The sequence below is a fragment of the Nilaparvata lugens genome, chromosome 1 (genome assembly GCF_014356525.2).
Source record: "Nilaparvata lugens isolate BPH chromosome 1, ASM1435652v1, whole genome shotgun sequence".
Taxonomy (NCBI): domain Eukaryota; kingdom Metazoa; phylum Arthropoda; class Insecta; order Hemiptera; family Delphacidae; genus Nilaparvata; species Nilaparvata lugens.
Window position 1 is genome coordinate 9,278,528 of NC_052504.1, and position 25,972 is coordinate 9,304,499.

At 34.2% G+C, this 25,972-nt stretch overlaps 2 protein-coding genes across 5 annotated transcripts in view; one reads left to right on the forward strand and one right to left on the reverse strand.

Annotated features, from left to right (window-relative positions):
* LOC111056244 (autophagy-related protein 16-1) overlaps positions 1-25,972 on the forward strand; it is a 581,037-nt gene that overhangs the window by 246,129 nt on the left and 308,936 nt on the right. The window lies entirely within an intron of this gene.
* Positions 1-25,972, reverse strand: part of LOC111047530 — a 188,590-nt gene that overhangs the window by 97,557 nt on the left and 65,061 nt on the right. The gene's annotated exons all lie outside the window — the stretch shown is intronic.

The window sequence follows — 25,972 nt, forward strand, 5'->3', positions numbered from 1 at the left end:
TATCCTTAATCTTTCCTCTTCGCATCACGGGATTGGTGCAATCATTCAGTGTATCAATTTGATGCGGCCGTCTTGATTGATAAACGTCTCTCTCGAGTCAATCAACCTTCGGCGTCCTTCAGAGATTGGAAACACTTCCACTCTAATTATGTACACTTGCTGCTTATGATATTATGAGCATCATCACGCATCTCTCATGGAATGTGCCTACACTGGTCCTGTACCTGATTGCATGATGGGGACAAGTGATGCAAGTTTTAAGTTGTTTTAGTCACACGTAGACTGAAGATTTGGGGTGCCTGACTACCCACACTCATTGAGATCACCCACATGGTTGGAGATTCTGCCAATTAATACTTTTAACACTTTCTGAAACGAAAACAGAGGGAAATGCTTTTGTATAATTGAGGAATGCCGCGGTATTTCATGTGAAAAAAGCTTGAGGACTTCATTTATGGCTGCACTCTATAGTGTTCCTTGAACGTGAATTCTTACGTATTTTTTCTTGGCCAATTATTTTAGGTTAATAATTTTAGGTTATAGTTAATTGTTAGTTCTTAGTTTTAATTATTGAAGTTATCTCTTTCATTCTCAGTGATGTTTATTATCAACTTCAAAATCACATCCTAATAGTTTAAAACATGTTAGGAACTTTTACCATATGAATTTTTCATCTGTTATTGATTCAATTATCAATATAATTCATTGGGAGAGGACCAACAGGCACATCCCAAAACTGTTCCTTCTCCGAATTCGTATACTATAATAGTGAGATCCGCGTTTATTGCAGTGGAGAAAGATGGAACAACATTGCCGATTGTTTGCCTTACCACTTTCATCTAAAGAAGATAGCTGATACCGGTATATCTGATGTAATATTAAATGGTCATTCTTGTTTTAAATAGTCAATTATATTCCATTCTTCAAGAATTCCAATGTATATTGATGAATTTTCCTAATTCAGATTGAATATTTTGCCAATTGAATATATTTCTACTTTGTTAAAAAACGATCTGGCAACATTGCGCAGCTAGAAGAGGAGAGCGCTATCTGCTTTGTCGAATGTAAGACAAGGGTAGCCACAAAATTGTTAATCGAATACTGACATTATAACATGGACTCCACTATACTCCAAAGTCCATAGATTAGGCTTTGCGCATTTCACTATATAAGATTCATGTCCAATGTTCATTGCTCAATGCTATCAATATGATCCACAGAGTATAGAATGTAAAATAGATGTTGAATATAAGATTCGATACTCTCTATACATCCTATTATACTCTAAGGCCCGGTTGCACAAAAACCGGTTAAATTTAAACCGTTATTAATTTATAATTATTATTTAACGAAAATCCCAAATAAATGCTGCAAATCACCCCGAAGACCTCTGCTACTGCAGACATTGACCTCAGGGTTAACAGCTGGATGGAAATTCGATGAGAACTACTATCCAAAAATTAGTTGCCAGCCCGGGAATCGAACCCGGTACCTCCCAATTGCTATTATTATTATCCCGGGCTGGCAACTAATTTTTGGATAGTAGTTCTCATCGAATTTCCATCCAGCTGTTAACCCTGAGGTCAATGTCTGCAGTAGCAGAGGTCTTCGGGGTGATTTGCAGCATTTATTTGGGATTTTCGTTAAATAATAAATTATATATTAATTAGCATTTGAATAAATGCATTCTCTATTTAATTCCATCCGTTATTAATTTCTTGAGAGCCAATCAGAGAAGGCTTTTTTGAAAAAAAGCTGGTAAAATTTTACCAGCTTTTGTTCAGCCGGCACTTGGAGAGTATAGAATATTACAATCTCTCTAATATAATCTCACATTGATTTTCGGAATTATATAATATCAAAATAAACATGAACGTTATTATAAAACACAGAAATGAATAGAATCATTGTTGGGGAATTAGTGGATTACAAGCAATGCTTTGCTGTGCTGTTTGTACGCATGTTGCATGCGTTGCATGGTTGGCGAGAGTGTCAGAGGAGCAATTACGGCGAGGAATGCGATGCACTTGCCTTATTTCGGTAATAAATTACAGGTAAGCCACAATTTTTGGCGGCGGCAGCGGGATTCACTGTCAAACTGTCAGCCGGGCGGCCAAGGCTGTAATTTGACTGACATTGAAAAAAGTGCGTGCACTTGTTCGGCCTATTGGTACGCGTAGCGTTCAAATGAGCGAGGCAAGTGCGTTGTCTTTGCTGTTCATCTCACTCTTCACAGTCTCTTTCTCACTCTTTCCTTCCCCAGAGTTGTTCTAACTCCTTCTACTCCCCCATTACTTCACGAAGTTTTCTCGTTTCTCTCATCAATTCTTCTTTTTTCCTGCTTAATATAGCTGTACTAATTTAATTTTCTTTCTTCTCTTTCTTGTTTTCATGTTTCCCACTTCCTATTTTTTGTTTTTCTTTAGATTTCTCTCCTTTGGTTTCTATGTTTCCATTTTTGTTCCTCTCAGCATTCATAATTTATCTTTATCTCGCTTTCTATATTTATTTCTGTACTATCTGTTCTTCTCTCAATTGATTATATGTGATTCACTGAATACCACTTACAATCATCTAATAACATGATAGTTTTACATCTTATCTCTCTATCTCTATTTATTTATTTATTTATTCGTGGATACAATATTACAAATCATATAAAATAATATGATCGGGTAGGAACAACAGGCTTGGCCCAAAACTATTCCATTCCCAAATTTTGATAATGTTACATGTCAATAAAAATAGGTTATGTTTCTACTGTAAATAGTTCAAGCTCAATTTTCGTCCAAAAATAAATATGAGATGCAAATTTTAAATTCAGAAGAATTAAAACACCAAACGAAAGTAAAATATTACACTTAATTATCACTGCACATTGAATTGATTAAGTTATTTTATAAAACATTGAAGCCATAAATACACACAAATTCTCACTTATTTTGACGGAACTGGATTTATATAGCTTCTCTTCTCACCTCTATTTTCATGTACACTCCATACTAAACTTTATCTCGCGGTTTTCGTATTCTAGATGTTCTGTATCCATTGATAAAGTGTGACACAAGTTTGCCCGTTTTACAGAAATGCTCATGCGCTTACAAGATCTCTTCCATCCTTTTCCATTCTTTTCTCAATTCCTTTTCCACCGACAACTTTGATTCAATCTTTCATTCTCCCAACTCATGTCTCTATTTTTCATTCTTACTTCATCTTCACTCCCATTTCTTATCATCTTTCTTTTGTCTCCCATTCTCCACCTTTTTTCACCTCTTCCTTTTATTCTAAATCCATCGCAAACTCCCCTTCACCCCCACCTTTTTCTACATGCCCCTTTCTCTTCATTTTTCTTTATTCCCCGTCCTGTTTCTATATCCACCTTCCTCCTCATTCCTCAGCAAACCCCATCTTCTCATCTCCATCCTTTCTTCTTATCTTCCCTTCCCAATTCTCTCTCCACCTCCCAGCCTCTCTCTCCCATTTCCATCTTTTCTCTCCCTTCTCCGTCCTCTCCTCACTTCTATCCTCCCTTCCCCTTCTCCACATCCTCATTCCGCTCATGAATCAGACGCAATCTGCTCGCATTCTGTGCGTGAGATCCGAGCGCTATGCTAAATACTGCGTGAAACAATGGCTGACCCTAGCCTGTGGGAAATGCGTGCCCTTCTCATGTCGCCTAACTGCAATTAAAATATAAATTACCGTTTTCGGCCGCACACACAGCCGCGTGTTTATTGTTCTACGCAAGTAATCCAGAATAAATTAGCGCTGACTAAATTCGGACACGATAAACTGTTTTTCTCTTCTCTGCGCAGTTTGCACAGGGCATGACCTGTTTGAGGAAGGTGAGGAAGCTGTAAAGCTTCCTGCTTCATAAGAATTAGGATTCGCAGAAATGAGAATTTTCAAATTAATTGAAGTGAAGAAGAACAAGTTGTTTGTTGATTTTGTTTTTCTTGTTTTTTGGCAATGCAATAGAAGAAATTTTGGGGAAATAGCCTGTATTTCTTTTCTGAATATTGTATTTGTTTGCTCTATCCAATAAATGAATAAATATTTAAATTATATTGAAATGAGCATTCTACTGTAATATCCACTTGAAACATCAAATTTAACGAAAAATCACTTGACTCGATTTTCCAAATTTACAATACAAGGACTTTGAACTTGAAAAGAAAAGAAATTGAATAAGTAATTTATATGGACTTTGAACTTCAATCAATAGTTTTTCTTTGATAATTTCACTAAAGTATATATATATTTTTTTCACTTTTTGTGTAGTTGAGAAGTTGATATTGTGGTAATTATTCATATTGAATGAAAAAGACTAAGAAATTGTCAAAAAACCACTGATTTATTGATAATTAGAAAGACCGGTTTCGGTTATTACACCATTGTGTTTATCAGAGATTGACAATGGTGTAATAACCGAAACCGGTCTTTCTAATTATCAATAAATCAGTGGTTTTTTGACAATTTCTTAGTCTTTTTCATTCAAAGTATATTTTGCTTTAGTAAAATGTTCGATGGAGAATTGTCCCCACCTTCTTCAATAGTGAATGATGCAAGTTACTCTGAAGTACCTTGAAGAGGTACTGTATATTGATTGAAGACTCTTTTTGCATTCCCTCATCTTGGGGTTTAAATTACGAAAAATAGTCTCTTGTGTGTATTTAAGGATGCTTGCCAAGTTCTCCATTTACTTATATAGTTTTTGGTCATGGAAGTATTCTCTGTTCATTACACATGATAACTTCGTCTCTTAGATGTTTCTCCAACAGTTTTTCATTGTTTTATCTTGGGGTGATTCTTGCCATTGTCAATTATTCCTATTATCTGGAACTCCCTTGTAAAATCGCTCCTCCGTAATCCTTCAAAATCCAACATCAAATCAAATCTCTATTGTCCAATAATTTCACAATCAATACAATTCTATTATATATTCAAAAATCAATGGATGTTATTTTGAATAATTTTTAATCAAGTTATAACTATTTATGTAAGTTTTTTTAGTAATGATGATTATTTTATTCCTTCTGTAAGTTGACCACGAATACTGGTTATTGTGGTCAACTCAGTTCCTACTTTTTAAATTGTAATTAGCTATGTTTTGTGAAAAGGAATCATTTCATTTCAAATACATGATTGAATATCGTAATGAATAACTACGACTAAATTACAAAATTGTTTCTGATTTGTCAATAATTTAAAAACATGTCATGATTACTTCGTCCATGTTGTGAAGATTTTCATCCCACAGGTTTTCTTACTGTTGTTTCTTTATATAAAAACTCGACTGCATTTCTGCATTTTTTTCGCGAACCACCCTTTGTCACCAAGTTCCCACCGAGCAATCGTGATCGTGTCGCAAATATAATATGGATTTGCGCATGTCATGACCCCACCCACCCTCTGTGTGATTGGACATGGGATAAGACCAGCTTAACAGGACTCGGAATAGGGATGCAACAGCCGTTATTCCTTTGCTGCACCGCGCAGGCGCCGAGAAAAGCATAAAGCGCGCGCTATTTGAAATCGAACGTCATTAATTCACTGTTGGACGTGCTTGACCCGTTTCCCTGGCAGCGTGTTGAAAGGGCGTCGGGCTATTGTTCTTCATAACTGACACACGTCGGCTGCTCTATGACTCGTCATGACTGCAACTCTCAACAATCTCTCTATTATTTTCTCTGCCTCTCTCTCTCTCTACCCATTATGCACCACTATATCTCTTTCCAGAGGATCGACAGGTATCGTAACTGATCTACTGTTCTTCTTTCATGCTTTAGAAGTGCAGCACCTTTCAAGATACAGTATTATAATGTGGAGCCAATAAACGTATCGCCCTTTCGTTTCATAATCTACACATCAATAAGTTGTTTTAATGCAATGTTGATGAATATGTGACTGGATGGCTCAACTTATTTGTTTATCCAATCATTACACCAATCAATTGATGAGCACGTTAAACTGTTGGTCCCGGCTAAAGTATGACAGTCTTAAGGCCCATTGACGGCTTAAATGATATATTCAGGCGAGGTGGAACCTTCCCGCCAGGGACTCCCCACCAAAAAAAGACATAAGAATTTACTTTTTTTACCAATCCATTAACTAAGTCGCCTATCACAAATGATAATAATTCATTGTTGAATTCATTATAATAGTTGAATGTAGACTATGTAGAAAATGTATAATATACTATTTGATTGGGAGTGGATAACAGCCAGAGCTCTTAACCTTATCTTTCCCTAATTTTTATGAACAAAAGTATTATTGTAAGTAGATAGATATTGTGATAGATGCTAAGATGCGGGATGTAAAAGTTACATAATATTCTTCGTCTAGAATTCTAGAAACAACTACGTATTGATGGTTTCCCTGTAATATTATATTGTAGGTACCTAGTATTATCATAGAGAAACAATAGTGTAAGTAGATATCCCATGGTATAGAGCGTTTATGTCGCAACTTTTACTGTTATCTCAAGCCGATTACTGTTGATTATTGTCGAATTTTAATGTTTTGTTGGGGTGAGAGTGTATGAACGGCACAATATGAGAGACTACCAGTGTCACACAGCTTCACGGGAAAGAATTACATGAACTAGCGACTTGATATAACAGTAAAAGTTGCGACATATAAACGCCCTATACCATGGGGTATCTACTTATGCTATTGTTTTTTTATGGTATTATATTGTATACCTAGCAAATGTAGGATAAGATCTGCCAGGGACAGGGACAGAGATTAGTATCATTTCAAGAATTAAGAGCTCTCTGGAATCATAATAGAAAAGTTAGAATATTTTCAGTTCTATGAAACATTGTTAAGACTTGAGACAGCTTCGACTCTTAACAACTGGATTGATAGCTATAGTGAGGTCCACGTTATAATGGCAGTGAATAAAGATAGAAGAGCAGCGTTGCCTGTTCTCTGCCTTAATTAATTATATTTTTATATTGTCAAAAACATATTTGGCATCTTTATGCAGCTAAAAAAGGATAGTACCACCTATTTTGTGAAATGATAGACAAGGATAGCAACATCAAAGTTAATCAAATACTGCCATTATAACGTGGACCGCACTATAGCTGTATTTGATATTATTTATTGCAATTGATTCATATCATATTTGAGGCAATGCTATTTTTATGTTCCTATTAAGATTATTGGGATCTGAAATGAGGGATCACCAATAATTATTAAATACATCATAAATCCTATGTTGAATTTTCTCTTTTTTCCCTTCCAAAATTTATCATAGAAACATGTAATGTTGGAGTATGGTAATATCATGGGAGTGGTACTTCATTCCGATCCAACAACAATCAAAAGTCAAATTAGGAGAAGAGCTCCTCACAGACTGCGGTGAGAGAAACATCGGTTACAATCTTTGACCACCGATTTCGCTAGAAATTTTCAAATAATTGACAAAAAGTGAAATTGGTAGATTTGATTCTGAAATCGATTGCCTTGCGATTTCTTGCACATGCACCTGAAGCGAATGAACTTGAGTTAATCATGGACTGCAGATGGTTTGCTTTCCGGTAAACCAACGAAATTCTGAATGGAAACCGCAAAGAGATTGCATCAGGTGGAACGGACATTGGATTCAGCGCTCATTAAATTCCATTTCGTAATCGGCAATAATTATTATGTGATGAGCGAACGGCGAATTTTTGAGTGAGGGCGCAAAATCAGGAGGTTTCTTGTGGCGGCGGTCCATTAGAAACGAAAATAACGGGAATCTGAGAGATGAACATCATCATCATCATTTCACTCCATCATCAAATTTCGCTACTATTAAATGCGGGAGGGGTTCCCGGGAAAGTTAGTTGGAGCAAAAAATTTCCCATTTGAATAGGTCCCGTCTTCCGGGGTTAGTTTTTTCTTAAAGCCATTCACTCTCGGCGGTCTGCCAGCAGCCTAACATATGGAAACAATCTCACTAACCGATCATTATCTTCTCTTCAACTGCCTGATTCTTCAAGTCGACAAATTATGGCGTTTTCTTTCTGTTTTTTTTCTCTCAACAGAAGTTCTGTGTATCATGATTCATGTACGTTTGCTAGGGAGAGCTTTGCAAATCATGTGACTATTTATGTTTAGTTGGAAGTGGAATATCTTAGCACCCATATTTGATTTATAAAATAAATCTTGAATTCAATAAAATCTCAATCCAACTTTCCAAATAAATTTTTACGAAAACCAAGAAAAATTTCAACTTAAAATGAAATAATTTAATTACACAAAAAAACCATGAACATTAAAAATACTAAGTAGGCTACAAACAAATGATGTAATTTGGATATATCATAATAAATTTGTGAATGGAGTAGTGAAGAGATAAAATTGCATTTCCCTCTCTAATAGGACGAGAAGTAGCAGAGGATAGGCTTTACAAGCTCCCCTTGAATTTGTGGTGATTTAAATGTAGAGGTTCCTCACTTCTTAAATCGACTGTGAAATTGACGAAAATGTTCAATTACTGTATCTTTTTCAAATTGAGACCAGATTTGACCGATCACATTCTCCTCAGTTGATGATTTCCATCAGATTCCTTTTGAGGTTCATTGGATATACTAACATTTTCATTGGATTTACATATTTAAAATTTGTAACTTTTTCAAAACATTTCAGACCAAATTTGCCCTATCACAATATTCCCTCAGTTATTTATTTATTTCTATCAGATTTCGTCTGAGGTTTATTTATTTACCGACATTTTCAATGAATCCACTGATTTTAAGTTTGTAAATCTTTCAAATACATTCTAGACTAAATTTGCCCGATCACTCCCCCCTCAGTTTCTAATTTTTATTTCTATCAAATTTCTTTCGAGGTATATTTTTGATTCACCATAATTACCAATGGATTTACTGATTTTCATTTGAAATAGATTCTATTCAATTATTATTTAACGAAAATCCTTAATAAATGCTGTAAATAACCCCGAAGACTTCTGCTACTGCAGACATTGACAACAGGGTTAACATCTAGATGGAAATTCGATGAAAACTACTATCCAAAAATGTTTGTCTTAGAAAATTTTTTGGATAGTAGTTCTCATCGAATTTCCATCTAGCTGTTAACCCTGTTGTCAATGTCTGCAGTAGCAGAAGTCTTCGGGGTGATTTACAGCATTTATAAGGATTTTCGTTAAATAATAATTATATATTAATTAGCATTTGAATAAATGCATTCTCTATTTAATTCCATCTGTAAATTCTATTCAGCTACACAAAGCTTTTATCAAATTCATCAACCATCGCTATTCACGTTATCATTCTGTTAAATACTCAATGATTATTCCTAATAAATCTGTTTCAACGTATATTTGATTTACCATAATTTCCAATTGATTACCAACTAAGCTAAATTCGAAGCTCATATCAAATACGTGAACCATCGCAATTCACGTTCTCATTCAGTTAAATAGTAATCTTATCAAATAAAAAGACTAAGAAATTGTCAAAAACCACAGATTTGACAATTTCTTAGTCTTTTTATTTAATATGAATAATTACCACAATATCAACAACTCAACTACACAAAAAATAGTAGGCCTAATCTACTAAATACCTGCGCTACTGATACACCTAGACCATGGTAAAGGTGTCGTAGAGTGACTGCAAGATAGCATGCAAAACGGTACCAGTGTGACGCTTTCCGCTTCCCAGCGGCCGGAGTGTATTTCCATCCACGGCCACAACTGTTTTATTATTTTGGCGAGCGCCTAGAATGTTGATTGAAGAGCGCCAGCCTCTGAGAACTGGCTAATATTTATTTTTATGTGGTGTTCTGCGTGTGTTGGGTGTTACAGCTCTTGCCAGCATATTGATCCTGTCAAGTACTCGTTTGATATGCTTATTGTTGGCTACCATAGTCGGTAATACTCTCTTTATTCACACCGTTATCATACGCGTTTGTTGTGCAATACATGGTATGTACTCACCCACAGGTACATAGATATGTAGAGTACATGTAACCAAACATATTCACACCCTCTTTCTCTCTCCATTCTTCACCTACCAACTATTTTCTCTCTTTCTTTTCTCACCGCCATGAAGTACAATCCAATTTCACAGCTCAACACATCTACTATTCTTCACGTCAACACGATTAGAGGATCATAGAATAATGTGTTGTGTAGATTGTGGGTTAGTTGGCGTCCTGGATACTTTCAGGACGTAGGTTGCTACGTAAAGTTGACTTAGAATTATGTTCTGGCAGCTTGTATCGTAAAGATGACTACTTGAAATATTATTGTCTGAGGTGAGAAATTGATGTAAATTTGGGTATAACTTTTGTCTTCATTTGGAAATCGTCTATACTAGATAGAATTAGGTTGAAATGTGTTTTGTTTCTATCCTATTGCCTTCGTTGATGAGGTGTCGAGGATTGAGGTTGAGGCCCGGTTGCACAAAAGCTGGTTAAATTTTAAGCGTGATTAATTTCACGGGTACCAATCAGAGAACGTCTGATTTTGATAAGACGGCTTCTCTGATTGTCTCTCGTGGAGTTAATCACGGTTAAAATTAAACCGGCTTTTGTGCAACCGGCAACCGGCACTGAGATTCCTACAAAACATTTCTTCTAAGATAGAAATTAATTCAAAGGCCTACCTCTATGACTAGTAAATAAGGTCTATCTGTAGATCAGGATTCAGTGAACCTATACAAGTATTCTAATTTATTCATCATGGTTACTTATGTATGGATGATATTGTACACACTATTATTTATGTTGATTGTGACAAATGAACCAATAATAAATGCTAAGAATACGAAACCCTAAAACTGTTTCGATCCGTGATTTTGATTAGTCTAGAATTTTGCTAGATGTTGAATCTCGGATCGTTTAAAAATGTATATCTGAAATAATTGAACAAATAATCATTTTATTCAATGAATGCTAACAAATGAAAATTCCACATTTGTACAAAACGTTTCAATCTTCAATTCTATCAATTCAATTCTATACATTGAATTTTTCAGTATTGAATTATTTTATAGATGGTGGGGAAATAATCAGTTGAAGTATTAAGGTGCGTACAGATATACGCGCCGCGAACATGAGCAATTCACTTTTGATCAGCTGATTATATCTGTATTTTTACAGAAACGGTAAGATACAGATATAAAAAGCTTGGCATCAGCTGATTAAAAGTGAATTGCTCACGTTCGCGGCTCGTAAATCTGTACGCACCTTCACTGTGCCATGTCTATAGGGGTATCACAATTACTAGAGAAGTAAGTGATTATGAGTATTTTCATTTAATCATAAATTATTACTTATTCATTGTTGCATTATCGATTAGATATGATAGAGCTAAGAAGTCAGCTTAGCTAGCTTATCGATCAGCTTAGGAATCAATTTCAATTCCAATATTATTGATGTAATGTTTTGTACAATAATACAATATTGAGACAAGTCAAACTTATGAATATTTTAATATCATAAAATATTACTCATTCATTGTTGCATTATCGATTATTTTGGCTTAGAAGTCAGCTTAGTTAGCTCATCAATCAACATAGTCACGAAACCTGAAGTCGAGAATCCAGGTGGGTAAATTTGAAAGAAAGTTCACAAGACTGCTTATAATATACGCCAAGTACAGCTACAGAACTGAAATACGTAGGAATCTAACATCTCTGTAATCTGGTTGAGTAATTCCACAGTAATCTGTAACAGGTAACCAACTGTTGCGTTGCCTGTAATCGCGAATAACTAATTCGGTCCAATGTACGGCTGTTACCTATTTGCTAGCCGAACTAGGCCAATGTGACGTCACAGAGAGGCTGCGTGCTCGTGAATTATTATGATTACAGAGTGAACAAGGCATCACTTGTGCCATTCTATTAAATGTTGGCTTAAAATATATAGACGCGACGCGCTACTATCAGTTGGATGAGCAGGCCAGGCAGACTCGGAAGTTAACGGAATCTGTTTTCCCATCTATTTCGTCAGTAGTTGTTTCCCAGCTCTCGACAGCAACCAATTAAAAGCCACAAAGTGGCACCGTTTGTTTCATTTAGCAGCCAGCGCTCCTCGAAAAATAATGCACAATTAATACTCTCTGCAGAGATTATCCAGCTTCGTGATAGGTAGCGTTTGACCCAGTTCCTCTACGGGAAAAAAACTATCTGACCTTCACTGAAGTTCGGGAAAGTACACTGCATTTATCTAGTAGTTGACCCCAGTTTCAAGTCCGTTACTTGATGACAAGATGCACGAAGGACATTATCCTTAAAATTAGATTGAGACGGAGTAAATATTGTAGTAGGATGGCTTTGACCTTATCACGACAGACTGTTAAAATTGATTAATAGTTTTACTGGTTGAATTTGAAATTTTATAAGCGTTTCCATGAGTAGCTCAAGCACGTTGTCTGCGGTTTTAACTTGGCTGTCTTCCTGTCTTTAATTATTTAAAATTAAAGACCTGTCAATAAATTCCTAAATTCCTAGTTTATAAATATTTTGGACTAAAAATTTGACAAAAATCATGAAGTGTAAACATAACCTTTGATTGATTGATTGATTGAGTACTTTATTTATGTAGATTACAATATATACTGGCTTATACACTTGTATACAATATCTTACAATACAGCAAAGTTATAGATGAATTTACATAATATAGACTAAGAAAATAACTATTGAACTGTATATTATATGAAAAAGCAATTTGTAATATAATAACTATAGATAATAATCATATTGTTATGCATCTACATAAATTGGCGGAGCTTTGGACATATCAATGTCCATTCTTTGGGAAGAATATTAAAAATATCCTCCCCACTAACTCTCTACCAAACCTTTGGGAGAGGAATAGCACAAGGCTAACTTATTTTTTCTCTCCCTATAATTTTTTTGATATACTTTTCGTATGAATTAATTAATAACCTATTTGTGGAAAATTTCTATCTAAATTTGGGAAAGGAACAGTTTTGGGCTTTAAGCCTGTTGTTCCTTCCCCAATCATTCATAGTTGACAATGATATTGTATTAATGTATAAAATAAATAAATAATTTAGAAATATTGCATTATTATGGTGATAGAAATGTCAACGTTTCAGACTCGATTGAATCCATGTTGTGAAGGTAGTATATTCTATTGAAATATTTTATCTCATTTCTATTTTAAAATGCTACTTCTAATTTGTACTGTTAATTGTTGTTTCTTTAAGGAAATTGGTATAGAGTGAAATTACAAGTAGAAAAATAGTAGTACAGTAGAACTCCAGCTATCCGAATTAATGGGGACCGGGACCCGTTCCGATAATCAAATATTCGAATAATCGGAGTTAAAAAAAATTGCCATTGGAGAGAAAACAGCAACGTTTTGATATTGAACTATTTTTTTATTGAATTAAATGAAAGAAACATGATATTTTCTAATGTTTTAAATATAAATAAAATGTACTTATGTACAAGTTTTAGAAATGAAAATCATTGTGTTTTAATCACTGGCTTCCCGTGGGGGGGGGGGTTTAGAATAATAGCGCACTTAGACTTTTTTTGGACAAATATTTTCTAAAAGTAATTCGGATAGTCGGAGTTCGGATTATTGGAGTTCTACTGTAATTGGTTATAGTGAGTGATAAACTTGGTATAAAAAGTAAAACAATAGTAGTCATAGAAAATAGTTGTTGAATTGTCATGCATTGATATATCTGAAATCCCTTTTTTAATCAAATAGTGATGAAAAAAAAGAGGAATAGTCTACAGAAAAAATATTCTATTGAATACTCAAAAAATCACACATGTTCAACTGTCCCTTCCAAGAATATTCTTGATCACTTTGTATCAATTTGAAAGACAAAACAAAATGAGTCACGAGATAAAACTTTTTTTGAAATAGTTAATGCGAAGTTTGTTGATGCGGATATGATTCAATATTGAAAGGAAGGTTTGTTCAATTTCACGATTCTTTTGAGTTACAAAAAAATTATTGTATGCGTTCAAGGAAAGCTCATTGATTGTTGAACCACAAAGTCTTGGTTTCATTGCTCATTTCAAATAAATAGCTTATTGTGACTACATTTCAGCACTTGAAATAAACAATGTAATTGATCCCTTAAATTAATGATAAGTAATAATCTGCAACAATGGTAATACCACGGTTTGATGAGTATTATATACCCTTCTGGATTAGTCATGGAGGGACTATGGTATTAGACATAGGGCCTATGGTACTCTGATATGAACGTAGACTGAAATTACTGAATGAACTACAATTCCATTGAATAATCTGTGGACTTATTCCATTGAATAATCCCCTGTATTATAAGCTATATGAATGGATGATTCTAATCTATTGCATTATGGGACTAGTAAAGCTTCAATAATGGAGATATAATTTCATGACGTTTGTTCAGTCAGTGTGTATTTAGGAACACCTGTTAAGCGGGATTGGTAATATAGTCGCATAGTTTATAGTTTATGGAGAATAGATAACAGTATAAAACTTGCTCAAGCCAGTTTGAATAGTCGGAAACCAGTCGGCATTTATTCTCTTGAAGTTGTCTTCAGATTAAGCAGACAATGGGAACCTTTTCCTCAACTTATTCTTCTTATTTTCCTTTCACATTTTCATTTTCTTATCCTTGATCATTCTTCCTAGTTCTCTCATATGTACCTCTCTCCTCAGAATATTATTTTTCTCCTACTTTAATCCTCTACCTCATATTTTCCATCTTTCTCTCATTTTTCTACTCACATTTGCTTCTATAATTTCACTTTCCCTTGTATTTCCATCCTCCTTGCTCTTCTAATGAACTCCTTTTCTCATCCAAAATTATTAAGAATGAGATTTCTCATTTTCTAGCCAGTTCTCAATCGAATTTCTGTATTTTCATTCATGTATGTCATTATCCCTCCTTTTTTCCTCTCCAGTACCATCTTATTCTATCTACTGTATTTGTTTCATCTCATTATTAATTCATTCAATTTGTTCTCTTCGATTTTTACTTACTTTCCTGAACGTTATATTCCTTCTGCATCTTTCCACCTATCTTTCTGTAAGTTGTCCTTCATTTTCATCGTGTATTCGACTTAGTTACTTTATTTCTTCTATTTTCCGCCTATTTTTCTTCTTCCCCCTTTCCTCTACTTCATCACCTATTGCCTATTCCTCTTCTTCTTCTTCTTTTTCTTCTTCTTTTTCTTCTTCTTCTTCTTCTTCTTCTTCTTCCTCTCTTCCCCCATTACACCTCTGTTCCTCTTTCCTTCTTCCTCCTATTTTTCTTCACTGTATCTCCCTTTTTCACCACTTTTTTCTCATTTTTCAACTATCTCTAATCCTTATCTTTCTCTTTTCCTTCTTCTTCTTCTTCTTCTTTTCCTTTTCCTTCTTCTCCTTCTAATTCTTGTAATACTTATACTGTATTTTGTTTATTTGAATACTGTTGTATATTGTTTACTTGTTTTGTATTGTACTGTTGTTTAGTGCAACGGGTCTATCGAGACCTAGCACGTCACAATAAAATCAATCAATCAATCTCCCTCTTCGTCTTTCGTTTTTATCAACTTCATTCTCTTTCTCTCTTCTTCTCTATCTCCTCTTCATCACCCCTTCTACTTCCACTTCTTCCCCTTATTCGCATAACTTTTTCCTTCTCATCTCCTCTTCCTTCCTCTTCCTCTATCCCTCATGTAACATTCATAATTGTAACATACATAAATACATTTTACTTTATTGTAACATACATAAATAAAGAAATCTAATCTAATCTAATCCTGCCTTACCTCTTCTCCTCCTTCTCCTCCACTTCTTCTTCATCTTCCATCTTTTCATCAACTACATCTCCCCCATCTTCGCCTTCTCCTTCAATCTCTACCCGAACAGTGTACAGGGATTATCATCATCTATCGTGAGTCAGCAGCCCTGTTCCAGCATCTGAGAGTGAATCATGGTTCAGATGCATTTTATGCAAATAGCTGCGCTGTCTGCTTGCTTCTGCCTCCTGACCTCTGATTGGTCAACCACGGAACCGTTACTACTAATTATTATTGTTGCTCCGCTTCACGCTTCTCCTGCCCAGTGCCTTATGAATCTACCGACACCCCATATACATACATACACATATACATATACACATGCAACTAATGTAATGGTTTAGGCCTACATGATTGATAATGATAACCAAAATATCCCCAGGAGAGGATTCTAATGTTTATAGAGATTGGACTCTGTGCTTCTAATTAAAAAACTAAACAAGTAGATGACACATTATAAGAATTTTTTGTAACTAACTATTGTATGTAATATTGTAATTTATCTAATACTGTGTGTAATTCATGTTAAAGTTCTAGTTTTTTGGGAAATAAACATTTATTTATTAATTACTGAATGGAAACTAGTAGTAGAAATTCAAGTTCATTCATTCATTGCAATTAAATAAATTCATTGATAACGATTAGTAAAATGTCATATTTCACTCAAGCAGTATTATCTGTTTCTGAAGGCTTTATTGTTTCTGAAGGATAATATAAGATTATATTGTAAATTTTTCATGTTTTGTAAACTTATGGGACATTAAAGAAGTTAAAAGATCAAAATCAAATTTTGGTGCATAATAGTGCGGAGATGTCCCCATACGTTTGGAAGCGAATATTGAATGTTATAAATCAGTTGATAGATAGGGGCAGCTGCTAAAATAATTTACTTGAAGATTTTATTTAAAATAACAAAAGTCTTTTTCATTCAATATGAATAATTACCACAATATCAACTTCTCAACTACACAAAAAGATTTTTCTCACTAATGGTTCTACAATATTATTATTGATCACATATTTTCAATAAATACAGCCTACTATTTATCACAGTTTGATAGAATACTTATCGACAATATTTCATAAAAAAATGAAATATTCTTACAATAATAAAATTCTTGTAAAATACACGTTCACTCGCCTCTATGCAAGCTTACTCATTATGCTGTTCATTAATCAAAAATTTTCAGATTCCTAGCTGGATTATAGATGACAGCTTGTCTTCAATTGAGACAATGTATTCTATTGTCACATGAAAAACCCAAGATAATTCTCTTTTATGGAGAATTCACCAGTAGTTTTTTGGCTGGCGCTTAGCTAGCTATCCAGCTACAAATAGACAGGACAACTGAAAGGTAGAAATACCGGTTGCTGCTAATTGAAAAATTCTAGAAACAACTCTACACCTCTTAAAAATTCAAATTTCCCGACTACTGTTATGACGAGGAACATTATATTTATGATTGACGTTGATCTGTGCAGCGGACATTATAATTTGTAGGTATGAGGAAAAGAAAATATCATAGTACAGTATTTATAGTTGTGCTGGCCCCAGCAGAACTTGCCCCGAATCAGGATTATTCGGGGAGATATTTGTGGGACTGACCAAGTTGAATAGAGCCAGAATCTCTAGTCATTGGATGAGGTGATGAGAATTTCAATAAGCCGGGACAGCGAAGCGATATAAAGCTTGAAGAACCGGGCTGAAGGTTGAAGATGGACCAAAAGACGAGTTTATTTTGAAAGAAGTGATTTGTGATGAACGGGCGAAGTCGGTAGAATGAGATGACGTTAGAAGAAGATGAAGATGGGATGGAGAGGATAGGAAAGGTATGAAAGAGGATAGGAAAGGTATGAAAGAGGAAAGTATGGAATAAGAAAAGAAGGTGTAGAAGAAGACGAAGTAGCACATGAAGATTGGATGAACGGAGAGAAAGGGAAATGCATGAAAGAGGGAATTGTAGAATAAATGAAGAGAAGATGAAACCTTTTTTTTTATCTGTGAAGAAGTCGGATGAGAAACAGGAAAGTAGAAAAACAGTCAACACGTTGAAGAAGAAACAAGAGGATGGAAAAACCGGGAGGAAAGATGGATTAGATGAGATTAGATTTCTTTATTTAAGTATGTTACAATATTTACTGGCTTATACACTAATTTACATTAAATGATGGTAATGCTAATTATTCAACAAATTTTACAAAGTAAAAAATTAATCAATGAATAAAGATGGAGGAATGATAGGGAAGTATGAAATAAGAAAAGAAGGAAAAGATGAAATTTTTTTTGTGTAGTTGAGGAGTTGATATTGTGGTAATTATTCATATTAAATAGAAAGGCTAAGAAATTGTCAAAAACCACCATTTATAAATCAGTGGTTTTTTGACAATTTCTTAGTCTTTTCCATTCAAAAGATGAAATCTATAGTGAAAAATATACAGTAGAGCGGAAGCAGGGTGATAAGAAACAGAAAAGTAGAATAAACAGTCAACACGTAGAAAAAGAAACAGGAGAATACAAGAACCGGAAGGGAAGATGGAGTGATTAAAAGAAAGGGGACGGAAAAGAGAGGTAAGAAAATAAAAGGAGAAACACGGAAATGAATAAGCCGGAACAGGCGAAGAGGAAGAAGTGATAAAGAGGAAGATGATGAGAAAAGAGAAAGAGGAAATTAGAAAAACCATAATGTATATGATGATGGAGAAGGAGATTGGAACTTGAAAAACAGAAAGAATGAAAAGATGATGAGTTTGATTATAGTGCATTCTCTTCAGCAGAAGAGATTGATGATAAGATAAGAAATCCAGCCATCACTATTAGGTCTGATTCTAGTCTCTAGTCTCTGAGAGTGCCTGGATGCAAATCATCACGCTTTTGTAACTTAATAGTGAGAACTAGTAGCTGGATAATTGATACAACTCAGTCGCTCATTCAAATTCAGATGAATATCAATTCGCTTTGATGATGCTATTTTTAAGTGGACTGTGATGGAGAGCGTAAAAAAATTTAATCAGGAATTGGAGAAATCTGGTGGTAACAGTAAGTTTCATGCCAGCTAGTGACGATGACATTGATGAGAATTTGATCCTTTATCATGTTTGAAGAAGAATGAGGAAAAACTACATCAAACTACGTTGATCCAAGATCTGGAAAATGAAAGATCGCTCATTTAAGATCTGAGATCAAACTCTTCCAACCATTGCTCTTTGGACAACGTCATTCATATTGCATGGTCCATGCAGAATTAAAATATGAAATTTATCATGGATTAAATTCAGTGTTTTAGTTGTCTGGAGTCTCGGCACAAGTTATTAGGTAAAGATGTGTGTGAAGAAAACGTATAACGGCTTATGTAATGCTAAACACTCAACTAGAGTCACACCCAATAAGCGGTCATTCTCTCATACACAAAACTTTTCCACACTTTCTTAATTCTCCTGTTTTCTCTCACAACTATACTAACACAAAGTCTAGCACACGGTCACAAAATACTCACTTGTAAACGGTACAGAGGTATCAGGGGTCAACCATCCATTCTCCTTGTTCACTCTCTTTCACTCTCTCAGAATGGAATAAACTTCCCAACTCTATTAGATGCCTTGAGAGCCGAGCGGGCTTTATCCTGTCTTTGAAAAAGTATCTCATAGAGAAAATGACTGAGTCTGTCCATATTCTATATTTATTCTCATTGATTAATTATACTTTGTGAAATTTGTTGAATAACTAGCATTATCGTCATTTAATGTAAATAAGTGTATAAGCCAGTATATATTGTAATCTACATAAATAAAGTACTCAATCAATCAATCAATCTCTTACTATTGTAACATACATAAATGAAGAACTGTAAAGTAATCTCTTACTCTCTCCCTTTCTGTCACTCATTTCCTCTCTCTCTCTTCGAGGTGTTTCTCTCTCAGTCGCTTTCCTGACCCCGAAACTGACCGTTCAAAAGTTATCAACATTCCCCAACTCCCTCCCATGGAGAGCACTGACCAGAAAGATCGCCCACCCTGAGAAAACCAAATTTGGCGAGACAATAATCCTACGCTCACATCCCACTGTACAACTTCCTCATATATCTGGTATGACCTAATTTTCGCAACAGCAATATTTTGTGCAAGTTGTCTGGCTACTGAACTGTCACTACTTCATAAATCCGACTCAGGTTTAACACTTCTTAAAATTCAAATTCAAATTTATTCCACAAAAACGTATACAATAGAGAATAAAAATACAAGTTCTCAAAAGAAAAATAACATAGTTATTAATATACATATTACACTGTATTATTTATTTTACATAGTGGATTTCTACTGGCAAAAGTGTAACTTGTCCACCAGTAGGAGTAGCAATAATTACATTATAACAAAAATAAAAGAAAAGACATTACAGAACTCAAGAATTTAGATCATAATTCCAAAAATAAGATGTCGAACTATTAGGGGGAAATATCTAGCCTATATTACGTTGATATTGAAGTAATAAGATTGAATTATCCAGTTGTTAACGGTTGGTGGGATATATTTAATCACTTTTTGATTGGTGAGATCATTTGGGATATTATTTATATTTCACTAATATTTCTTCTTGAATCTCACTTACAATTCTTTATTGCAGGGTTTCCATTCTATCTAAACATTGCATATTATGTTAGAATAATTGACCGAGCGAAGTGAGGTCTAAGATTGAAGTCGACAGTTATTTCTCTTAATGTTTAAATGTTTGAATGTTTATATGTTTTTATGTTGCGCATTTACGGCGAAACGCGGTAATAGATTTTCATGAAATTTGACAGGTATGTTCCTTTTTTAATTGTGCGTCGACGTATATAATAGGTTTTTGGAAATTCTGCATTTCAAGGATAATATAAAAGGAAAAAGGAGCCTCCTTCATACGCCGATATTAGAGTAAAAATCAGACTATAGAGTTATCATCATAAATCAGCTGACAAGTGATTACACAGATGTGTAGAGAAGCTTATTGCTGTATAAGGTTGCTTATTCCGTAAGGTCTATAGTTTCCATCAGGTACTTGTGGATGAGAATACTGCGTGAGGTCTACTGTTCACAGAACCACTAGTAGTGGGAAAAATGTTGTATATTGTATGAAAAAGACTGAGAAATTGTCAAAAAATTAATATAAGATTTAAGATATGAGATATAATATATAAGAAATTGATAATTTCTTAGTCTTTTTCATTCAATATGAATAATTACCATAATATCAACTTTTCAACTACACAAAAAGTTGTATATTGTTATTACACAGTTTCATATTGAATAAAAAGACTAAGAAATTGTCAAAAACCGCAGATTTTATTGAAAGTTAGAAACCGAAAACGGTATTTCTAACTTTCAATAAAATCTGTGGTTTTTGACAATTTCTTAGTCTTTTCATTTAATGTAAATAATTACCACAATATGAACTTCTCAACTACACAAAAAGACACAGTTTTATAGTTATCCGATGATTATTTTCTACTAATCTTGTTGTTTGATCAAAAACAGTTGATAGAGAAGGTTAAGAAAAAATGGAAAAAGCTCAAAAAATATCAAGGTTGAAAAATATCAAAGTTAAGAAAAAATATCAATGATTATTATGTATGAGTAAGGTTCAACCTGTTGCGTATTGCAGGAAACAGCCGCAATTAATGGTTTTAAATTAAAGATTTGGATAGGAATTAGAACTTTATCAGATGTTTGAAAGATTTGGAGAATATAGAATTTGAATTAGAATTTTACAGAATGTTTGAAAGATTTGGAAAATATAGAATTTTTCAAAGCATGGTACTTGAAACAGCAACATTTGTAGACAACTCGATGATCATCACCATGATAATAATTATTTATTGCTTCTTCATGGTAGACTAGTTTAAAATTGGAAATCGAAAAAAAAGTAATTAACATCGTTGAAAAAATCCTTCAGGTATCTTACAACTTTCTCTGCATGAGGAAATCAATTTGAAGTAACCGAATCCGTACAAAATCCCACTCTCAACATAAAATAGAATGACTTTTATGTGATGATGTTGCTAAGTTTGAACATAATGTCCCTCTACCACTCTATCACACTACCTCTTAACATTGGGATAATTTTTGAGGTATAAATCAATGAGGATGAATTATTTCTTTACATCCTATTCCTTCATATCTCTAACTGATGTTCAAATTCGAAGAATGGACATTGATGGCGCAATTATTCCGATGAGCATGAATCATTACCGAAGCTGTTCTCGTAACTGTTGAAGGATCCGACATTGATAATGTTGACCTCTGCAAGGATGTCAGCCGACATCCAGCTGAATGTGGCTGGATGCTGTAATTGCCAACATCGTCTTCCTAACTGTACATCATAATAATTATTATTAATGTTATGCGCACCCGTATCCTTCTACTCTTCACAACACCACATCGTATATGTGATTTTGGCTGCCTTTTACCAACTCTATGGGAATGTTTGTTTGACTGGCTACCGTTTCTTAACTCGTAGTATATGCGTGATAATACCGTAATCTTTGAAGATTAAATTTGAATAATAATTTGTAATTTTAGTAAATCCGTTTATTATGTGAGAGATTGTCCAGTTGCTTCTTGTGTAATACGGATATTATGTTATTTTAACTGTTAGATAACGGTCTATTATTTCATGTTTTTTTATTTATTTTTTATTTATTATTATTGTGCAGAATACTACAATCATAATATAATTATGACATTGGAGGAAAAAATAGGCTGAGCCTGTACAATTCTCTCCAAAAATTTTGATAAAAAGTTAATGTTGTCCAAAGTTTGAGGTTATGATATCACACACTGCTTCGTCACTCGATTTTTGATCCAGGAATAATGATTTGAAGATTTTGAATTTTGAAGGTTGACATAATACTTTGAATGAATCACAATGGATAAAAAACTTTAGAAATATTACACTTACTTGAAAAATTTGAATACAAAATCACAAACTTATTCACTATTGGAGTGAGTAATTATGTTAATTGGAGAGGGTCGGTTATGGATAAGTGCATTTAATGAAACTGAATATGTAGTAATGTATCTCGATAAAACAAATTTCTGTGGAAATATAAGTTATAATGATTGTCATTTTAGAGGTGTAGTGATTGTAACTTATTGAGATTTTAAAAATGGTCATATTTTTTGCCCAATTCGTCGAGAGAAACAATACCACTAATGATAAATAATCGAAATGAAGAATACATAATATAAAGTTCAAAATATAAAGAGGGATTGATACATTCAGGTTTAATAATATAATTCTGTTTTGCATAAGACCATTATGACCCAGTTGCACTAATGCTTGTTAAATTTTAATCATGTTTAAATTCCCCGAGAACCAATCAGAGAAGTTGCTTCTCTGGTTGGTTATGGTGGCATTTATCAAGATTAAAAGTCAACAGACTTTTGTACAACCAGGTGTGTGAATTATTGTAAAAATGCTATCACTAAAGTTCTACTGAAAGTCAACCCTTGTTTTATTTTAATTATTTCTGCATTGAGCTGGATTCCCATACATCAGTGGCAGCAAACAGTGAACATGTAATTCCACGAGTTCCAATTTGACCATTCTTATTCACACCGAGCCAGCGAGTATGAATACTCTCACTTAAACTTATAGGAATATTAAATTCTCACTCTTCACTGTCAATTTTGTGTTGAAATCCAGCTCAAGTCGTAGGTGATTCCCTTCATAAACTTTCCACTTGCAATATATTGAGTTTTTGTAAGAATGCCATGAAGAAATTATTGTTTGTGAGTAAAACATTTCAGTTTCTTGGCTATTAATCTGAACGGAATCACCTATAAATTTAACCAAGTAAGAGAACAGAAACAAATAGATTATTATCATACGATGATGATTTGAAAAATTGGTAAACGTGACTGATGCTTTTGCAATCTTTACTTACTGCTTATAACCCAGAGTGTCTAGGTGATCTTGAAAGATCAAGAGAGAAACGGCGAAGTAAATCTTGTGGTTCTTGAAAGATCACTCACCTGTAACAGAAACAAAATAAATGTATAAATAAAAATATAAATACAAGTACCCTTTTATATTTATAGTCAAGAGTTGCCCTTAAGAAAAAAGACAAAATAAATGTATATTTCACAAAATAAGAGCATAGATATAATTCCAGTATATCTGTAAACCCTCCTTGTGTCAACAATGATTCATGGTGAAATAAAACAAAGAGTGAGTCACGGTTACTGTCCCTTGAGGTCTTCACGCAGGAGTACGACTGCAAATTCTGTAGGAATTTATTATTTTATCAAAAGAAATAATACGTATCTCTAGGATTTGAAAGTGAGAAGCCTCGAGTAAAAAAGTATTGAGTTGAATGAATCCTGTACAAGGATCAGCTGGAAGTAATTTATCTCGTTTGAGTTGTTTATTTGAGTTTAGAAACTCTCTTCAGAAACACCAAATACGTGAAGTGATTACTTATGAAATATAGAATTTATCATTGGTTTATCAGGATATCATTATTTTCAAACGTACATAACAGAAATCACTTTACAATTTACGACAAGCAGCCGTATTGGCTGTGAAGTTTTTGTCTTTGCATCTTTAATATGATAAGATTTGAATAGGTCACACGAAACAAATAGGTGAAAAATCACTTAAAAACTTATATTATTTTCCTAGATTTTCGGAGACTGCATCACCTTTGTCATCAGTATTATTCTTATAAGGATATGCTCAACTATTCTCAAGAAGTTTTTTCAAGAACATAAGAATTTCTCAATATTATTCGGTTATCGTGCATCATTTTTCAATAAACAATAGGCTACTCTTAAACAATCTATGCAAATCATTGTTTGTCGGTTTGTTATTTCAAACTGTTTAAACTAGGTCTTCAACAGCAGTCGATCCGAAATAGCTCCGAAAACCATACTTCCTATCTGGCAAATGTAAATCACAACAGTCACTCCACAATCTAAACTGTTTGAACTAGGTCTTCAACAGCAGTCGATCCGAAATAGCTCCGAAAATCATACTTCCTATATGGCATATGTAAATTACAACAGTCAATCTACAATCTATCATCATTTCAGAAGAGAATGTCAACAGAATCGTCCCAGCCTGAGCTATTTTTGTCCGCGATGGTCAGCTATGTCAACAGTAATTGACTATTCATTGTTGGTGGAGAGGAACTCTCGTTCCTTGCCACAGAAGCATGCCTCTGAATTGTATAGGTAGACAGAGAGGAAGGTAGCAGAGACTTTTGATAATCTCAGAATTGGATTCAGTGATTAAATAAGTGATAAAATGATGGGGAATGAGAGGTGGAGAAGTGAGGAAGTGAGGTTATCTTGGAAGAGGTTATTTGGTTTGGAATTTTACTTGAGAATCAAGTTGAAAGTAAAGTTGAACATTAGAGGCAAGTGGAGTGGAAAGTTGCAACGAAGAAGTGAGGTTGATGAAATTATCTAGGAAGAGGTTTGTTACTTAGGAATTGCACTCGTATATCAAGTTGAAAGTAAAATTGAACATGAGAGGCAAGTGGAATGGAAGTTGCTACGAAGAAGTGGGGTGGATGAAAAATGATCTAGGAAAAGGTATGTTAGTTAGGAATGGTACTTGTACATCGAGTTGAAAGTAAAACTGAAGATTAGAGGCAAGTGGTGTGGCTTAGGAATGGCCGTAGTCGAGTGGATCAGATGCTGGCTTTATGATTCAGACGCCCGGCTTCAAATCCCGGCCCGGGCAAGATATTTATCTCGTGCCACTCCCGTGTTTCGGATGGACGCGTTAAGCCGTCGGTCCCGGCTGCCTAAAAAGCAGTCGTTAGGTCATGTCAGAGGCCCTGAAATTGATCAGTTGCGACCTGAAAACTCTGACACCAGACCTGAGCCAGCCAGGTCACTCGATATTATTATTATTATTATTATTATATTATTATTATTATTATTATTATTATTATTATTATTATTATTATTATTATTATTATTATTATTATTATTATTATTATTATTATTATTATTATTATAGAGGCAAGTGGAGTGGAAAGTTGCACAAATGTTTCTAAGAAGAAGTGAGGTAGATGAAATTATCTTGGAAGAGGTTCTTTGGTGTGGAATTCTATTTGATAATCAATTTGAAAGTAAAGTTGAACATCAGAGGCAAGTGGAGTGGAAAGTTGCAACGAAGAAGTGGGGTAGATGAAAAATGA